The sequence below is a fragment of the Mesoplodon mirus genome (assembly GCF_964341445.2).
Source record: "Mesoplodon mirus genome assembly, chromosome: 14".
Classification (NCBI taxonomy): Eukaryota; Metazoa; Chordata; class Mammalia; order Artiodactyla; family Ziphiidae; genus Mesoplodon; species Mesoplodon mirus.
In genome coordinates, this window is record NC_138990.1 from 20,651,548 (window position 1) to 20,669,613 (window position 18,066).

Genomic DNA, 18,066 nt, shown 5'->3' on the forward strand with positions numbered 1-18,066 from the left:
CCGAGGTGGTGACACCAACCCAGGAACTGCTTTCTCCCCTTGTGATGGCTTTTGCTCACTGCTCCAAAGATGCGACTTCAGGGTCATCCCAGGCCACTCTTTAGCTTGGAGCGGAGGTCTACACACAGTGGATTTGGCTGTCTCATTGCAGCACCAGCTGGTCGTCTCTGGTAGGAAAGAATTGAAAGAGTATTTTACACCATGGAAATTGTCTTCCAGGCCCAGATGGACCGTCGCTGTTCTAGCTTTGACAGGCCGGGATAGATATATTCAGAAAGCCTTCCAGCTATTTAGTAACTCTTCCAAAACACTGTCAGCACCCATGCTAGGGAGCTAGGAGTGGGAAGGAAGTCTAAGTAGGGAACTAAACCTAGTTAGTATATATTTGCATAATTATCTTGCAGTGAATGGATGTGTGGTTGGTGGCAAGTTGGAGGTCGCCATGGACACTGAAAGCCAGGAAGGACTTGAACCGCCCTGGGTCAACACCTCGGACCCCTTCCTGAAAACTCCTGTGCATTTTAAGTGTTGGGTTAAAAGAAAAAGCAGAACTCCTCCAAAGCAGGTCACCTGGGAGCAAAACAGATAAGTTTGGGCCCCAGACCCTTGGGTATGCTTCCTGTACGCTCAAGCGCAGGGATCAGCTCTGGCCACGTCAACCTGCAGCCTCTCCAGCAGGGTGGGGGAAGGAGGAGGGGATGGCAGCAAGATCTCTGCGGTCACTAAGGGATCAAAGATGCTGGGCAAAAGCAAGTATTTTAAAAACAAGATTATAAAGATACTGTCGAATTCATGGCAGCAGTGCCCTGAATTTAAATATAGCTCTGTGACTGTTAGCAAAATGCTGTGGTTATGAGATGACTATTAATATAGCTGTTTGCCTGAGACAGACAGAAGGGGGGTGGGGGGAGAGTGAGAGAGAGAGAAACTTCACCTGATCATTTATTTTTAGGCTAAAAACATCCCCTTTAGGACTAACCTTTACTTTGTTTGCTTCGAGACTTCTCCAATTACAGCTTCCAAAAATTAAAAAAAATAGACCAGCCAGGGCAAGCAGAAGAAGTCGTCAAGGTAGAAAATGGTGGCCCCGGGCTGCCTTGTTTACTGACAACACTTGTTCCTCACAAAATAGCTTCTGAAGTTGCAGAAATTCCTAAAATGTCAAATATTTCCCTCCTTCATGGCGTCATCCTTTTTAAATAAAATTTCTTGGAGCTCCCTAGAGCCATACATTTGAAAAGAAGAGGGTGCAGTTCTTGATACGATACTTAGTCTTCATGTTTTTCATAAGAAAACCTCGAGTGTTTCTTTTTTAATCCTTTTATTTTTTGGTTTGGTTTTGCATCAGTATCTGAACTGTAGAATTAAACTCTGGTTACGTGATAATCTATGCTTTAAAACTCGCCTGTAAACTATGTTTTACTGCTTTAACATTTTTCATTCAGCACATTAAACAAGCCACTGCTCTTTTTAGGTGGGGATTACTAATGGTGTTTTGATGGATTGATAATTAAACACTGGGGTGCCCCTTGCCTTACATAACTCTCCTAATGACCCTGCCAGGGTGGTTATGAATAAGCTTGAAATAAACTTCCTTCAAAGCACAGCTCTGGAAGGGGATGGGTTCTCTCAGGTAAGGCAACTGGCTTATGCTCTGTGCAGTAAATGACTGTGTTTTAAGTGAAACACCAGACTGTCTGGCTATTAGCCAGTTTCATGTAAATAGAAAAAGAAAATGCTCTTCTATGGCAGTATTTCCATCACTTCCCTCATTTAATGGTCTAGACTTTGCCCTAGATATTCATTCGAGGGATAAGGAAAACATGGATATTACATTTTCCATTGGAACCGAATTAGGCAAACGAATTGGGCTGGCTTTGAAGAACCAAACTGTCTAAAATGTTCTGTTCTAAGTCAACATTGCTAATACAGATGAAGTCAGAGAGCTTGTAAAGAAAGATGGACGTTTGCCCTAAAGAATCAATCCAAAATGAAGTCTACTCTCATCAATACCGTTATGAATCACAGGGGTTAACTTTTGACTAGCTGTTTGAGTCCATTGAAATCATTCCCTCTCCTCCGAGCCAGTGTGCACACATTGAGTGCTCACTGTATGCAGTGGGGCCGTAGGGAGGGGGTGGGCGGAGGCAGAGGCAGAGGCAGACAGAAAATGGAAGAGTCTGAGCACTGCCCCAAGGACTGTGTCAGTGAGAGTTTAGGTATTCAAGGCGCCCTGACACTGAGCCACTCCTTGCTGGATTTTCTATTTTTTAAGACTTTTCCATGGTTAAAGTTGTTTCCTCTTAAATCACTCCCTTGAAATTAAATGTATGACCTGGAATGACATTCTAGAATGTATGAATTTCCAAAAGAGCTCAGTTCCCTGAAATTCCTAAATGTATAAATGTCCAGTGGACAATTTGACTCTTCCAGCCTAGAAACTCCTTGAGCTAAATGTCTCATTGATTTTCACTATCCGTATGAAATTGAATAGGAATTACATTACATGCCATAGTGAGAAAAGGCTGAGACTCTGATCAATCCTATAAAAATGCATGAAACATGTATATATTTGTGTGTGAGATAATCTAGATTTATGTTTCTGTTGCATCCCGTTGGTCATTTGTTGGAATTCTCTATGGAACATACCATAATTTATGTTGAAAAACATACCACACTTTGAGAAAGAAACTCCATATTTGAAGATGCCTCTCTCTACTCCCACACATGAATGTTTTGACTTTAGGTTCATCAAAATTCTTGGACATGTTCTTTATGATGGCCATGTTTCCTACAAAGCATTTTGCAGATAAAAATGTTAAAAATATATGGTTGAGCAAAGACCTCCCCGTATTTGGTTTTGACTTAAGTTCCAGTTACGCTAATTACCGGAGCAGAACTGGGATTTCCTTTTCTCATTATTAAAGCATACAACTCCAGTCATAATGGGCTACATTATCCCACTACAAAGGCCCCGATTCACAATGGCTTCAAGCCTCTGCAAGTAGCTCCTGGAAAGAGGCTGCAGAGAGGGAGATGCTGTGAAAATGCCTGCCAGGGGCTTGACCTGCATCCCCAAAGGAGGGAATGAATGAAGTCATTCCAAGCGTTTAAAAAAAACAAAACAAAACAGCCGTAGAATCATATTATTATTGCAATGTTCCCAAACACCAGAGTCTCATTATGATAATGCAGTTTTTCCCCATCTGCATTTACAATTTCACCTGAAACAACCGTTTATGCTTCCTTCCATTTAAAGGTTAAGTTAAAACAGAATGTGGCCAATGTCCATCAACCAGAAACAGGGAAGCTGGGAAAGTGAACATTCTCCCCAGAAAAGAGGTGCAGCTGCCTTGCATGGTATAGGAGGAGCACAGAGGCAGCAGAATTCCAACAATTTCCAGAAAACTAGTCTCTGTGGCCCCTGTAAGGCAGTCCTATGGGTGCAGACTGAGCCGCCAATATGTGTCAGTCTCTGTTGCAGACACCGGGGAGAAGCCAGAGGGTTTGTAACTCCTGGTCTCAGGAGCGCTCTGGGCCGGGCTGCTTCAGGTCACCTGGGCCAGCTGCACGCATCTCTTTCCAAGTCTGTGTCCATTCTGCTGGGAGCCTGGAATCAGCCATGGTGGGCGGGTTTACACCTCAGAGATCAGCAAATGCTATGAGTCACATTGGTTTCCTTCTGTTCAGAGAGCTGCTTGTTAATCATCTACACAGTACACCACTGATTATATTCTCCTGGAGGAGAGACACATAATGGACAATTAATGTGTGCTAGGTCAGGAGGTGGTTAGGCTAAGAATAATAAATAAAACATGGCAGGCGAGCAATGGATTGAAAGGCCTGAAATCTTGTACTTTTTGTCTTTTGTTTTAGTAGAGAACACTCAGGCAGTATCATTTGACTAAGAAGGTCCTGGAATCAGGGAGTCGGGGCCTGGGTGCTTGCCCCTGCAGTTTTGTGATTTTTTTTTTTTTTTTTTTTTTTTGCAAGTCACTTAGCCTTTCTGAGCCTCAGTTTTCTCATTTATGACATAACTGGGTTGGACCAGATGCTCCCTAGATGGCTCTCTGCTCTCTGATTCTCTTCTGATTTTTGTAAACTGAGGGATTAAGTGGAATTTCTCTAGCTAGGCCAAAAATTTGTATAAGGGCAGAAACAAATGTTTGGAAAAATATAATAATCATTACCAGATTCACTATAGGCCTCCATACATTTAAAGGTATTTATGAAAGACCAGGGTCTTGGGAATCATGCACAGTTGTGATCTGACCCAGAAGATTGTAGAAAAAAAAGGGGCACAGACCTTGTGGAAGTATGACTTAGAAGGCTTTTACAGAAGGAAGGCCTATATGTGTGTTTATAGCCAGAAAATGAATTCACTTGAAAAAATTTTCTGAATATGATTAGTGCCCTGCTGCTGAATAAAGCAAGATCCCGGGATGCTCCGAAGTTTCCATGTGGCTGAACTGCCCCACTGCCCCTGCTCCCCTACCTGCCTTCCCACGGCAGCCAGGCAGCCAGAGGAGGGGACAACTGAGACGATGAAACGTGTCCTCCATCCCAAGGACCAGCTTGCACGGGGCCTGAAATGCATCTCCCTCTTGTTCCAGGTGAGAGCTCCACAGCAAGGGCAGGCAGTGCTCCCACCCTGGAGAGACCAGCCTGTGCAAGGGATATGATGGAGAGAGCTCAGAGCCTGAACTTTAAGTGCCAAGTTCAAGTCCACCTTCTGGTGCTGACTAGCTGTGATCTATTAGGCAAATCACTTAAGTTTTTGGAGTCTATAAAATGGCAAGAAAGCCCACTCTCTCCTAGACTGCTCTGTGGATTCAGTGGTGGTAGTGCTTTGTAAACTGTGTTATTGTTATTAAGTATTATTACAATGGCATTTCCCCGAATTAGGAGAATATTCTTTCTTTGTAGGGGTTTCCCATTCTGGCTACAAATACATTTGATGCCACTCCAATCAAGTCCTAAAAGGAAACCTTATTCTCTCTACAAAGTAAGAGAGACAATTTGTAATGTTCTTTCTACAGAGAGTTGCAGACGGAGGGAGTGAACTCAGATGAGCTGGACTCAACTTAACACTGAACAGATATTTCAAAGCTTGGAATAATTATGGTTTAGATGCTGCACCGCAAACAAACACATTTCCAATGATGACAATCAGCCCTGTGGATGTTTGAACGTAGTAATGCTTTTCTTCACAAATTTGGAGAGCTCTGCTCACTGAAAAAAATAAAAGGGCAATAAAAGGAAACATGAATATGAAAACCACCTTCATTCCCATCTTGATCTTTTTTTTTTTCTGTCCAGCCGCTTATTGTAGCCGTGTACTGTCCTCTCCAGCATTACTAAAGCTTTTATATGACCTTAAATTTCAAAGCTACGGGTGACCCACAAGGGCCATACTTCAAAGACAGTTTTGATTAAATGAAACAATATTTGTGTAATACGGACCCTGGATCTTTGAACTGTTCCTGTTCAATTCATCCTACAAAGGTTCAATTAGGAGAGATCAGAAGACACGGCACCCTGGGCCATTTCCATCTGTCACTCAGGTTTGTCTTTTCAAATATCTTTTATATCAACCCAGGAAAACAATTTATTTTGAGGATGTAATCATCATAATTCAAAAGCCACTTTCAAAGAGGCAATGTCCTTTGCTAGCGAGTGTGGTGTCGGCCCACGCAAGCACCATTTGAAGTGAAATTCTAAGCCTCGGCAGCCTTGTGATTCCTCGTCATGTTACAACTTGTCTTACTATTGATAATTTGTACTTACTGCCAACAAAAAATTCTAGCCCAAGAGGCCCAGCGTTTGGTGAGCCTTTGTATCAGTGACTGGAGCACATTTCACTTCTGAATCTTGTGGTTTTGCCTTCAGTGAAAGAAAAACTGATCCTAACAGTTTTAAACTTGTTAATTCAAGCCATATGTCAGAAACCCAGTCTCCATATGGAGCTATACCACCTTATATTTACAGGGGGCTGCTTTCAAAACATTATTCTAAAAGCTATATTTGCCCCAAAGTTAATATGTGGCATCCTGTGCCATGAGTACTGTTTTTAAATATTGCAGGCTTGGAGATTGCATGCTGATAGAGCAAAAATATACTGATTATTAAAAACTAATTACGGCGTGTTTTACTGGCAAAAACGTGCTAATCAAGTCCTTGACTAGGGAAGTATACTGAAAAGGAGAACGCCCTGCCAATCCTCTCTCGCCAAATGTGGCTAAAAGAAAAGAAGGAAAAGAGAGAGAAAAAAACATAACCTCGTTGATTGTAAATAAGACTCAGTGCAAATTGTCCATAACCGATGTATAATTACAACTAAGACACAAAGTCACTTTGTGATCACAGCTTTGAGGAAAAGGTAGAAATGAAGCAAAGACTCAAAGGTCCTAAAAATCCAGAGACTAGCAGGCACCTTCACTCATTGTCCAATGCTTTTAAATCGGGGTCTCGAGCCGGCAATCCTAGTGACCCAAAGTGTTAGAGAAGATGCTCCGTTGAATATTGAGTTCGCTTTCCCAAATACCTACAAGGAGACCGCAGATGGATTAGAGCATAATTATCTTCCAACAGCTTTGTTTGATCTGCAGAGTCCAAGCAAAGCATGGTTTTGATTTGAGAGATGAGCTTTTGAACGCAGCTGGCACCATCTAGACGGTCGGTGTGTGTTAAACATATCATTTCTTTCTTTTTCTGGATTAAAAAAAAAAGTGTTTTCCTTGTGTCTGGTTCCTGGTGGGCATTTATATCTCCGTTCTTACTTTAGAGACTTGCAAAGTTCACTGGCAAGATTCTTACACGTGGAGGGCTGCCCGGCTGTGGGCTCTTGCTGAGGCTTTAATTCAATTCATTCTTCAAATGAATCAATTCTGGTCTTTTTTGTTTGTATTTCACACATTTCTCCCCTGTTCCACCATATCCTTTCTCCTCAATAACTCCTTCATGCCTAGATTCTCGTTCTTCTCCTCCTCTGGCATGAGGTTTTCTTTGAAACGTATGGAATGATTCCAAAGAGATTTTCCAAATCATCAACAAAATATCAGTTATAAGTACTGCAATGCATTTAAAACTTTTTTTTTCCATGACGATAAAAATGTTGCTGTATGCCTAGGTTCCAAATCATGAGCAATTGAATCAAGAGAGACATAATGTGAGTCCACATTTTTTCTTAAGCCTCGACAAATCTGCAGACCAGCGTCTCTACTTTAAAAGCAGGACAGGTCTGTGGTGGGAAGAGAAACGATGGATGCATTTGAGGGAATGACAAGTTTCATGACTTAGAAACTATTCATGGTTTCTGTGACACCCTCGCTTCTAAGAACAAAATGCAGCAGTTTTCTGAAATTAAAAACACGTGCATTGAATGAGCTGGCTCAAGGATTAAGGGAGAAAAACATCCATTCAGGATTTCCCCAGTTAGTTTACACTTCCAACCAATCAAGCCATCAGGGTGCACAATCCCCTTTGCTACAGCAGTGTGGGAAAGACTGGAGTGAAAAGGATGCATTGCCTCTTATCCTGCAGACATGCCAGAGAGAAGGGACCCTGACCAGCCGCGGTGTTCAGGACTGAAGGGAAAGATTAGTGCTTTCTTCAGACTATTAGATAAAACCCAGACCAGATAACCTGTTGCATGATGTCATCATCTGTTATTTGCAGCTGATGTTTAGTTAAGGGTGAGCAATAATCACGAGCTGTGATTTCTGGTGGCAGATTAAGGCAGACCAAGATCCTTATCTTGGTCTAGGAAAGATGTCCTTTCAGATAATGGCTTCCTCAAATTTCTTGTGCTATGGAATGAAAGTAACCAGCTTCCTTAGTAGTAAAATTGCTTAATGGCTACTAACTCATCACCAAGGTCGAAAACTCATTATTTTACAAAGGGGCGTTTTGTTTGTTTGTTTTGTTTTCTTTTTAAAGGATCTCAAACTCTAAATTGTTGATTTTGGTTTTGGATTTGGTTTTTTCCTCCTTCTTAAGTCTCTCCCTGATAGCTGTCATGCCTCAAAGGCTACTGGTGAAACTTGGAGACCACCCCTCCCCTGCCTTTTAATTTGATATTATGAGAAAATTCTGGTCCTGATATACAGGCAAATTCTAAATCAAAAGGGACACTTTCTGATTGATGCCCACAATAATTACCACATGAAATTCTATGAAACTGAGGGCTCTCAAATTATAAAAACAAGTCAGCTTCGGTCTTGAGAGAAAGATGTTTTTGCATAGTTTAAGAATAAAAACATATTACCCTAACAGAACTCTGTAACTGGGCCTTCTTGGTGTGTTGCTATCGGGAAACATCTGGCACTGCCACTGACTATTTGTGTAAGAGCTACCTGCGTACAATCTCGTACTTAATCTAAGCCCTTACCTCTTTTCCCATGACTGTCTTGGCACTTTAAGCGGAGGATGGCAGATGATGGAATTTCTAAGGGAGCCAACTGCTGGATGGTTACTGAATTATCTTCTAACAAGCTGAGTCACTCAGCACATATTAGGTTAACTGACCATCAGCAGTGATTCCACAAGATAAATTACACATATTGAACTGCCCCCCAGGCTGCAGGGTCTGATAAATTATTAATGTCACAGAATTGAAATGATTAAGTTGTAAATAGCAGGGATTTTTTTAACTCAGCCTATTTGAAATATTCCCCCCCTTCCTTAACATCTATCCTCTGATGTTACCATTTTTGTTGTTTATAATAAGGATAATAAAACATTCACCAAATCTTTAAAACATTAAATAAATAATGGTTTCTTATTGAGTATATAACAAATAAATGCAATCTAACAGTGTGGTTTCTCCCTCCTCCATTTAATTATAGTTGCCTTTTAGGAATTTAACATTTCATTATATATAATGAGTACATTTACACATTGGGATTGCCATCTAGGGTTTTGTTTTCAAAAATATGTTGTTACAGTTCATGGCCTTTTGAAATAATGGTGCAGCAGTGATAACATTGAAGAAAACTGATGTTTCACTAGAAATAGAAAGCAGCATGTATAATAGTTATGTTAATCATTCCATTTGCTTAGTATAAGGGCCACTTTGCGCATTTCCAAACTGCAGATTAAAATGTGTTGGCCTGAAATATGCATCGTTTAATTTTAAAGGAAATAGAATCACAAGTCCTAAATCACATCTTTCTCTCAATTACCTTCAATATGTGTGGTCCCCGTCTATGTTTTATTTGTAAAGGTAAATATAGAGGTTTTAAAATGAATTTTTGTTGGATTCTCTTTGGATAAAGAAATGCACTAATTTCAATCAAACCTCTACACCTTGTGAAATAAAATTTCTGCCGTTGGTATTCAGAAGCTTAGTGGTTACTCAGCAGCCATCTACCCCACCGCACCCCAGGCTTCCCTGCCCGTGGAACTTTTCATTGCCAGGCATCTGGTTGAGAGCACTTGAAGTCAGGGTGAGCAGACCTTCCAGCCCAGCCCAGAGATGAACACTGATGGATGTCGATCTGTTCCTCCAATCTCCCTCCCACTGGCCAACGACTGGTTAAAGAGGGAGCATATGTCCATGTATACTCAGGGCAGTCAATGAGACCTAAAGGCGAAGTCTACTAGGGGGTTGGGGGTGGAGGGTGAGATAGGAGATGGGTAGGAGGAGAGGAATTTTCTTTCCTGAATGAAAAGACAAAGTTGCTGGAGGCAAAATCCTCTTGTGTTCTTCACTCCTCCTTTTGACCTTGGACATGCATGGAATGCTGGAGATGCAGCCACCCCTTTGCTTTTGGGTCCCAATGGCATCCTGAAGCCGAGAGACCTGTGCCTTCTCTTCCTTCCACTGACCTCTTCTCCTGGAGAGAAATAAGCTCCTGGATGTTTAGCTTATTCTACTTGGGTTTCCTGTTACTTGCAACCCAGTGCAGCCTCACTGATACAATTAGTAGGAGACCATGATGTACATAAATGAGGCCAGATGGAGCCCCAAAGTCCAAAATTAACTCATGCAATGATATTATAATTGCTTTCCCAGTAAAGCGACTAAGAGATACTATTTTTCTACATTTTCTCTGCTATACTAAAAAACGTGTTATTCTTAAATCTAGGGTAATACTTCTTGAGTTAATCCCAGTTCAACTTATTAGTAGAAAATACTTTATGTGTCAAAGAAAACAGAACCACAATTATTACAATACCTTCGAGGGACAGAAGGGCCTATGTCAAACGTTCCTCAACTTTTCTTAACTCATTTCTTAAAACCCAGATGTCTGGATGTTCCCCAAATCTTCATGCCTGCTGGGGCAATCCTGTCCTTTAAAAATGTTCTAACATGTGTCCCATATATGGTGGAAATGATGTTGTCCAGGGCTGTGCATGGTGATGTTACATTTATCCCAGTAACCTTGAGTCTGATCTCTGGCTTCTGCCTTTTGTTGCTGTTTCCTTCCATCCTCCCAGCATTGGCCCAGGAATAAAATGCAGTCACTTTTCATGATGACATTTATTCTTTCAACATGTACTTAACTTCCAACCACGTGGAGAAAAATTAATGTGGAGATTAAACAAGAGACACTATGTAAAGTGCCAGCACAAGTGCTCACAGGAACATCTTTCTTTCTTTGTGGAATCCTGATTCAACACATAAACTCTGCATTGATGAATCTGGATTTCAATCCCTGGTCCATGCCAGTTTGACCCTTGACAATATATTTAGTTTCTATAAACCTTAAAGAAATGGGGCCCATAGTAATACCTGATACTTAAGATAGTTGAAAGGACCAAGTGTAATACTGCAAACAACTACCTGGAAAATACATTCTCTGTTACTCTGTGGGTTTTGTTTTGTTTTGTTTTATTCTGTGGTTTTGACCTTTTTTCTCCAGCTTCCCTTTTGCAGGCGTGTGCATGGTACCACTCTATTCTTTCTTCTTCTCCATTAGCTTATGGTTATCAAAATGGCAGTTAAAATGCAAATTTTCAATGCATTTACCCCAGAATTTGTGTAATTCACAGCGGTGTACATGATTTCTTTCATTATAACAGAACCTCACTAGGTATGGAGGATTTTATTTGATTTTTGTTTTGTTTTGATGCGTGGGCCAGACATTGCTTTTGATGTCCTTAATGCTTTTAGGGCTAGTTTGATAGGGGTTTGTATTTGATCTGGGGCTTTTACTTTTCTGAATCTCAGATGTGTTTGCACAGAAAGAAACATTTATGCTCTTTACTAATCCTCTCTCATAACAAGAGAATTCAGTGGGATGCACCAAAATGGACTCTGTTTTGAGTTCAGAATTAGCTATCTTCTCAGTCCCTTTAGAAACTGGAAGATTTGATGGCCTTCAGTAAACTCCAGTTTTTGTCCCATACCTGAAAAGAGAAAGTTCTAAATATAATGAGTTCCTTCTGGGAGGGTTTCATTCATGCTGCCATAATCAAGTCAAAAACAACCACCCCAAAGTTTTGATGGTCCAACATATTTCTGCTCATTTGGATAAGGCCAACAAGCCCACATGAAGATCAATTAGTTTCTACCCATGTGTAACACACAGATTCCTAGGTGCCTTCACAGAGAATATTTTAATACAAATGCTTTATTTTTGTTACTTTTTTTTAAAGAAAACAAAACACCATTCTCTACATTGGAAAGGTGACATTTTTGAAAATCATTGACATTTTTCTACATCCTAGGCTATTTCAAGCAGTGACATTATTAAATTAATTCAACAGAAGTAGAAAAATTGCCCACAAAGTATGCAGCCAAATAGAAAGTCCACATGTGTAAATATGATCAACAACTGAAGAATTCACATATTCAGAATTACCCTTAATTATGTGACCTTGAGTGTCCTCTTATCAAGTTGACAAGACTAAGCAATGAATACTGGATTTGAATTTATACATCGTGTTTTAGTTCCCGTATTTCTGTTGATATGAACAAAATTTGTGCACACAAGAGTATCAGTGGATATACTTAGAACAGCTGTATTTCTAAAAAATTGTCTGTAAAATGGAATTTTATATATGAAACACTATAAATGTAATTTTGAATTTGAAGAGTTTCCTTTGTGGATTATAAGATCACAGAAGATTTCTTTTTTGTAATCTCAAAGAAACCTTAGATACTGTGAAGTCCAGAGCTCTTAAAGTGGGCTTCAGGGAGAGAACAGGATCATTAATTCCTGTCTATTTATCTTACTTAAACAAATAAAAAAGAACTTGAGCTTAGGTAATATTTCAAATATAAGCTACCTCTCACACTCTCACCCAGTTTGAATGTCAGAGGTCCAGGGATGTATCCCCAGAAGTGGCATTTTCCAGTCAGATCAACCTGGCTGAACACTGACCATAGAGCTGCAGATTTTAACACTTTAGTTGCTGTATCTTGGAGAGATATGAAAGCCCAGGGATGGCTATTTTGGGAGGCTCAGGGCAGTGGTTCTTTACACCTGGATGAAAGTGATTCAATTCTGTATTTTAACGAACTGGTATGGCAGCACTATTGCTGGCCACCTGAGTACCAGTCAGCATGAGTCCCAGATGGTGCCCAAGGTGAGCTGAGGGGGGAGAAAGGAGTTTTCCCAGGTGGAACCTTGGACAGGTTGGTTCCACTCATCCAGTTGTCTACCCTATGTACTGCAGGGAGTCCGGATTCAAGGGAGAGGTTTTGTTTTCTCTTTTAAAGACCGGAATTGTGGTAAATATGAGGTAGATAGGTTTATATGCTGGTGGGAAATATTAATAATGCACCAAATTGGAAAATCTTACCTAGTAACTTCCTTTCGAAGAGAGGAAGTGAAACTGTTAGTGACCTGGAGGGAAGAGGTTCTACGGTGGATATGGAGAGTGTCTCTGACATGTCTTCAGTACAGAATCAGTCTCCCAACTGTGGGAGAAGGCTGCAAGGCTGCATGGCCCTTCAGAGATGCCGTCATAGATGACAGAAACACTCAGCACATGGAGGGTTGTTGAGTAAGAGAAGGGTCTTTGACACTAAGCTTTTGGAAGTTCAGAACTGCATACAAGATACATAAACGCTCCAAGATGATTTTGTCAACAAAGCAAGATTTTCTGATTTCATTCATTCATTCACATGGAGCACCTAGTATGTGCCATTTACTCTGCTAAATACCAGGGTAAAATAATAAGTAAAACAGACATGGTTCCTGTTCTCACTAATAAATTTCATTATATTCAAGTGTGGACTTTGTTTTATGGGACACACACACACACACATACATGCACCCCTACACACATGCACTAAAACTATTTAAATGGCATTATTTTGGATGTAAGTTCTGTAACAGTCAGTATGTCCTAAAATTTGAAAAGTGTGCATTTGCTTTAAATGCATAGATCTAGGGCTAATTACCTGCTAGATCCCGCCCAGGCCAGTCTGTATTAGCCTCTGTTCCTGCTTTCTTCCTCTCCAGTGGATACGAATGTGTTGAGAACTTACACTTGGTGTTCTAGGTACCTTCAAGCAGTTCCATGAGTGTACATTCTCTCTAAATATCGATAACTTCCAAACTTAAAATTCCACACCTAACTTCTTTAGGTCTCCAGAGTATCAACTATTAAGTATCTATTCTGATGCCTAATTTACACCTCAGACTTGGTATATACAAGGGAGACATCCTGAGTCCTCACTCCCCACACCCTCCCACAGCTCAGTGTCCCTCAGGGCAGTTACCTGCACCACCTCACAAGCAAGTTCTCCAGCCAAAGCCCCCCCATCAGGCACGATCCTCCCCTCCCCGCATTTCTCCATATTGATCTCCTCAGCAGTCCTTTCTAAAGTATCTTCAGGATATACCCTGTATCTATATCTTGTCAATCTATTTCTACCTCCTGCATCCTAGACACCATTATTTCTTGCCTGAGTAATAGGCAATAGCCTTGTAATTGACCCCCTTTTTTGATTCCTCTGTAATTCGTTTTCCCTGTAAAGGCAGAAGGATTTTAAAATTCATGACCCATTCTCATAACTGCCACTTCCTGCAGCTCACCATCACACTTAGAATTATAGCCAACTCTTCTGCAAAGCTTACAGGTTCTACTGACCTGGATTCTGACTCATTCTTTTCTTTTATCTCCTACACTATTTCCCTCCCTGACCCTCACCCAAGTACAAGCTTCACTCCACACGGTTTTCTTACTGCCTTTGAACACACTAACTTTTTTTTTTTTTTTTCAGTCTTTGGGACTTTGTACCAGCCATTTCTTCTCTTGGAAAGCCCTTTGTCTAGATATTCCACTGGCTTATTCATTTTTGTCATTCAAGATTCAGCTTAAATGTCATCTCTTCTGTCACCTTGTCCAAAGGTCAGCCACACAATTGGGGCTGATACACCCACACGAGAAAAACAAATAAGCAAACAAATAATACCTGACGTCATTGCTTTATTTTTTGCTCATTTGTCTTCCCCAACTGGGACATTAGTGTCTGGCACAGGGTATGCGTTCAGGGTATGACTTATTTGTTAAATAAATGGCTGGAATAAGGGAGGAGAGTGTAAATTCCATCCAAGCATTTTTAGACATATGCAATTTAAAAAAATTGAAAGTATTATTATTTTTTTTTTTTTGTGGTACGCGGGCCTCTCACTGTTGTGGCCTCTCCCGTTGTGGAGCACAGGCTCCAGACGCGCAAGCTCAGTGGCCATGGCTCAAGAGCCCAGCTGCTCCGCGGCATGTGGGATCCTCCCGGACTGGGGCACGAACCCACGTCCCCTGCATCGGCAGGCGGACTCTCAACCACTGCGCCACCAGGGAAGCCCGAAAGTATTATTTTTAAGGCACAATAGATACACAGTATCAAGGCTGCTTCCTCAGTGTCAATGTAGTTCTTTGACGTTTTGAACAAGGCGTCTAGCTGACGTCCACGGGTACCTTCAGATTGTTCTCTGACAACTACCCTCAGGCCCAATCTGGCAGCATAATTTGCTAGAATCAGCAAATCTGTGTAAAACGTCACTGACTTTTGTATAGATGGAAATTCCTATTCAGGAAAATCAGCTGTGGCTTTTAGCAGCACCATGACCATTCCCGATTTTAATTTTTCTTAGCCATCCAGTGAAGGGCTTTCGCAGAGTAAACAAGCATGAAATGAATCTTCCAGAGTAATTTAGTCATTTAAAGAAGACTCAAGGTCTGGAAACACTTTAAGTGGTGCCAAGTTCTCTACTTCCTCTTTTCCTGTGTTAACATTACTTTCAGTTGGATGAAAGTACCAAAAGCCACTAATTTGTCACTAAAAACAATTATAATATAATTGGGGTTCTTCCTTGGTGACTCTAGACAATGTAAGATGGTTTATAGGTGCTGAGTATCCTGATGCTAAATTTTCTCAGCTCACTGAATGATGCTGGCTCATCCTCTGAGCCAGACGTGGCTTCATTACTAGCCCGGGCCCAATTTTTTTCTAATATAGAAATTTAGAACTTGGAAACTGTACAAGGAGTATTTATATTAAATCATCTGTGAAAAACTGCAGGATGGGACTCATCAACCAAAATTAGAATTCAAATGCTATTTAAAAGCAGCAGTCTCAGATTATTTGGATCTGGCACTAACCTGACCCCATGAATTCCCTAGAATTAACATCTGGGCCATGCATCTTCTGTGTTTCCACCATGAAACATTTATATTTAGTGCTCCTCCTTTCCTCAAGTTCTTTAAATATATTGTCATGTTCTTTTCTCAGCAAAATAGAAAAATGGTCCAACTTTCACGGTCTTCAAGTGTTTCAACTCTACTAGAAAATTAAAAGGTGAGAGAAATGCTGAACAAAAACATTTCCTTTAAGTGCAGAAAGAAGAAGTAGACAAGTCAAAACCTGAATAGTATTAATGAATTATTTGAAAATGTATATATCAGAATGAGATAATTAATTAATTATATAAATATAAAAAGGGACAAGTGTAGCCAGCAGGTTAATAATGAATATTTCAGAAGCTAGTGCTTAAAAAAATGTTTCTTAATTATGTTCATTTACAGATTTCTGAAAGAAAGGGTGTTAATGGGATAAAAGAATTTCAATACATAATATGAAGATGAACGAAAATGAATCATGAACAAAAAAAATGAGAGTAGATGACATATAAACAAGTTATAAACATTACAACTTATTTTCTCCTACATACAATTGACACAAGATACTCTCTTTGTTGCCTTAGATTTTAGAGGTAGAAGTGTAATTTAGTCTTAGACAAGGAAAGCTAAACCTTAGTGACTTCCAATTTTTTTGTATATTCACTTCTAAAACCTAGATTTCTTACTCGAGAATACTTTGTAGCCAAAAATAAAGTCATATTTTGTATATAACAAACAAAATAATTTTTTAACATTTGAGGCAAATAGAGTCTGAGAAATCCATTCTGGGTTAGAATCTATTAATTGTGAAATGTAGTTTACAGAAACTTTGACTTCTATGCCCATATTTGCACAGAAGCTATAGTCAAAGCATTACTCAGTGATTACCTGTGGCTTTGAGCTTTGGCTGGGCACCATGATTTGCTTCCATTTGACATTTTGGGACATTTTATTTTCACTCAAATGAGAATCACCAAACCATAGAGCTGAATTTGAGTTCAGAAATCACCGAGTACCATTTTCACCCACCCCTGCCTTGGGGATATGGTGTCTGAGTCCCTCTTTGTGTAAGCCGTTGTAGTTCACACCGTGAGTCTGTATAGATTAGGGATTCCAAACCTCAGGCCCATCATGGCTCCTCAGTGAGATAGGCCAGTTCAACTTTTCTGCAAATGTTAAAAAAAAAGTTCAGAATTCTGTTCAAGGAGCCACCGTGTGGACTCAGTATTCAAGTGGACAAGGGATTTATTGTCTCAAGCCACGTGGAAGGTCTGGGGCCTGACCTGCCAAAAGAAGCCCCAGTTCTGAGTGCCTGATGGGTGCCCTTCATCTCATGTTACCACCTTTAGTACCTCATAGAAGATATTCAAAAAGCACCACATTGTGTGCAGAAGAATTGCAGATTCGAGATTAGTGATTTGAAAACACCCAAACAGCCATTTGGCAAAGAAGAAGAAAACCAATTCTACATATCCTTTATTTTCAGTAAAATATTCCCTAAGAAATAGATATTGTAGCCCTGGAAAAGTCAATTTCGATGAATACCCATGGCAGAACTGTCTCAGATTTCAATTAACTATTTTTCTAATGGTCTTTGGGGGTAATTCCATTCATTTACTCCATGTTAAAGAATTTACCCAGCAGGTTTTTGTGGAGGTGGTCTGACCATGTTAATTTTCTTAACGTAAAGAAATATAAGAGTGTAACAAGGCTCTCCATGTGGCCCCCGCCTCTGTCTTCCTTTCTCAGAGTGCACTGGTTTGATTCACGGTCTCTGTCTTTTTCCTCCAGCCACAAGCTTCACTAGGCCAGTCACAGAAATCTCATTTTCCTTACATACGCTTCGTTCTGAAGCCAACATGTGACAACTCAGAAGAGTCGTGACGGAGTATCTGCTGAATTATTCCTGAGAAAGGATTTCTTCTTATAAAAGTGGTCATCAGGAAGAGATTTTTTTATCTGCTTCGACTGGACACTGTTGTGTGCAGACGTCATGTCCAGGTTGATATAACCATTTCACAGCCATCAGGGCAGCCAGCTGGAGAGTGGAGCTGAAATGCCAGGGGGATCCAGTGCAGAGACAGAAAGAACGCTGTTCCTGGTGACATCACTGAGCCTCTGACTAACCAGCCCTTTCACTGTGATGCCAGTGACTTCTCCTTATACAAGAAGATTCCATTTTCCACATTGTTAAGACAGCTAATTGAGGCTTTTCTGTTGTTTTCTGCAGGGAGTCCTGAGGGACATACAAAGAATATAGAAGTAGCCTGTTCCCTGATATTTTTTTAAAGGCGGTGACCCCCATCAAGGACTTCTGCTTCAGCAATATACTTCCATCACTAAAGATGCTGCTAAGAATATATAGTTGGCTAGATTACTATTGCCAGTGATGGAATATTCAAAATCTAATCAGTTTTCAGTTCAAGGAAATAACCGCTAATAAAAAAAAATGCTTTTGGATCATTTCATGAGGCGGAGTACTTTATTCCA

General features: G+C 40.4%; 1 protein-coding gene across 4 annotated transcripts in view; it reads left to right on the plus strand.

Annotated features, from left to right (window-relative positions):
- TMEM182 (transmembrane protein 182) overlaps positions 1-18,066 on the plus strand; it is a 298,426-nt gene that overhangs the window by 255,278 nt on the left and 25,082 nt on the right. The window contains exon 6 of one of the 4 annotated variants that reach the window (XM_082642689.1): positions 5,040-5,058. The exons of 1 other annotated variant lie outside the window; for it this stretch is intronic. The gene's annotated coding sequence lies outside the window, so the exon portion shown is untranslated. Of the gene's footprint in view, positions 1-404; positions 424-4,410; positions 4,430-5,039; positions 5,059-18,066 lie in introns of those variants that run through there. 2 more of the 4 variants (XM_082642688.1, XM_082642690.1) reach the window with 2 other exon arrangements.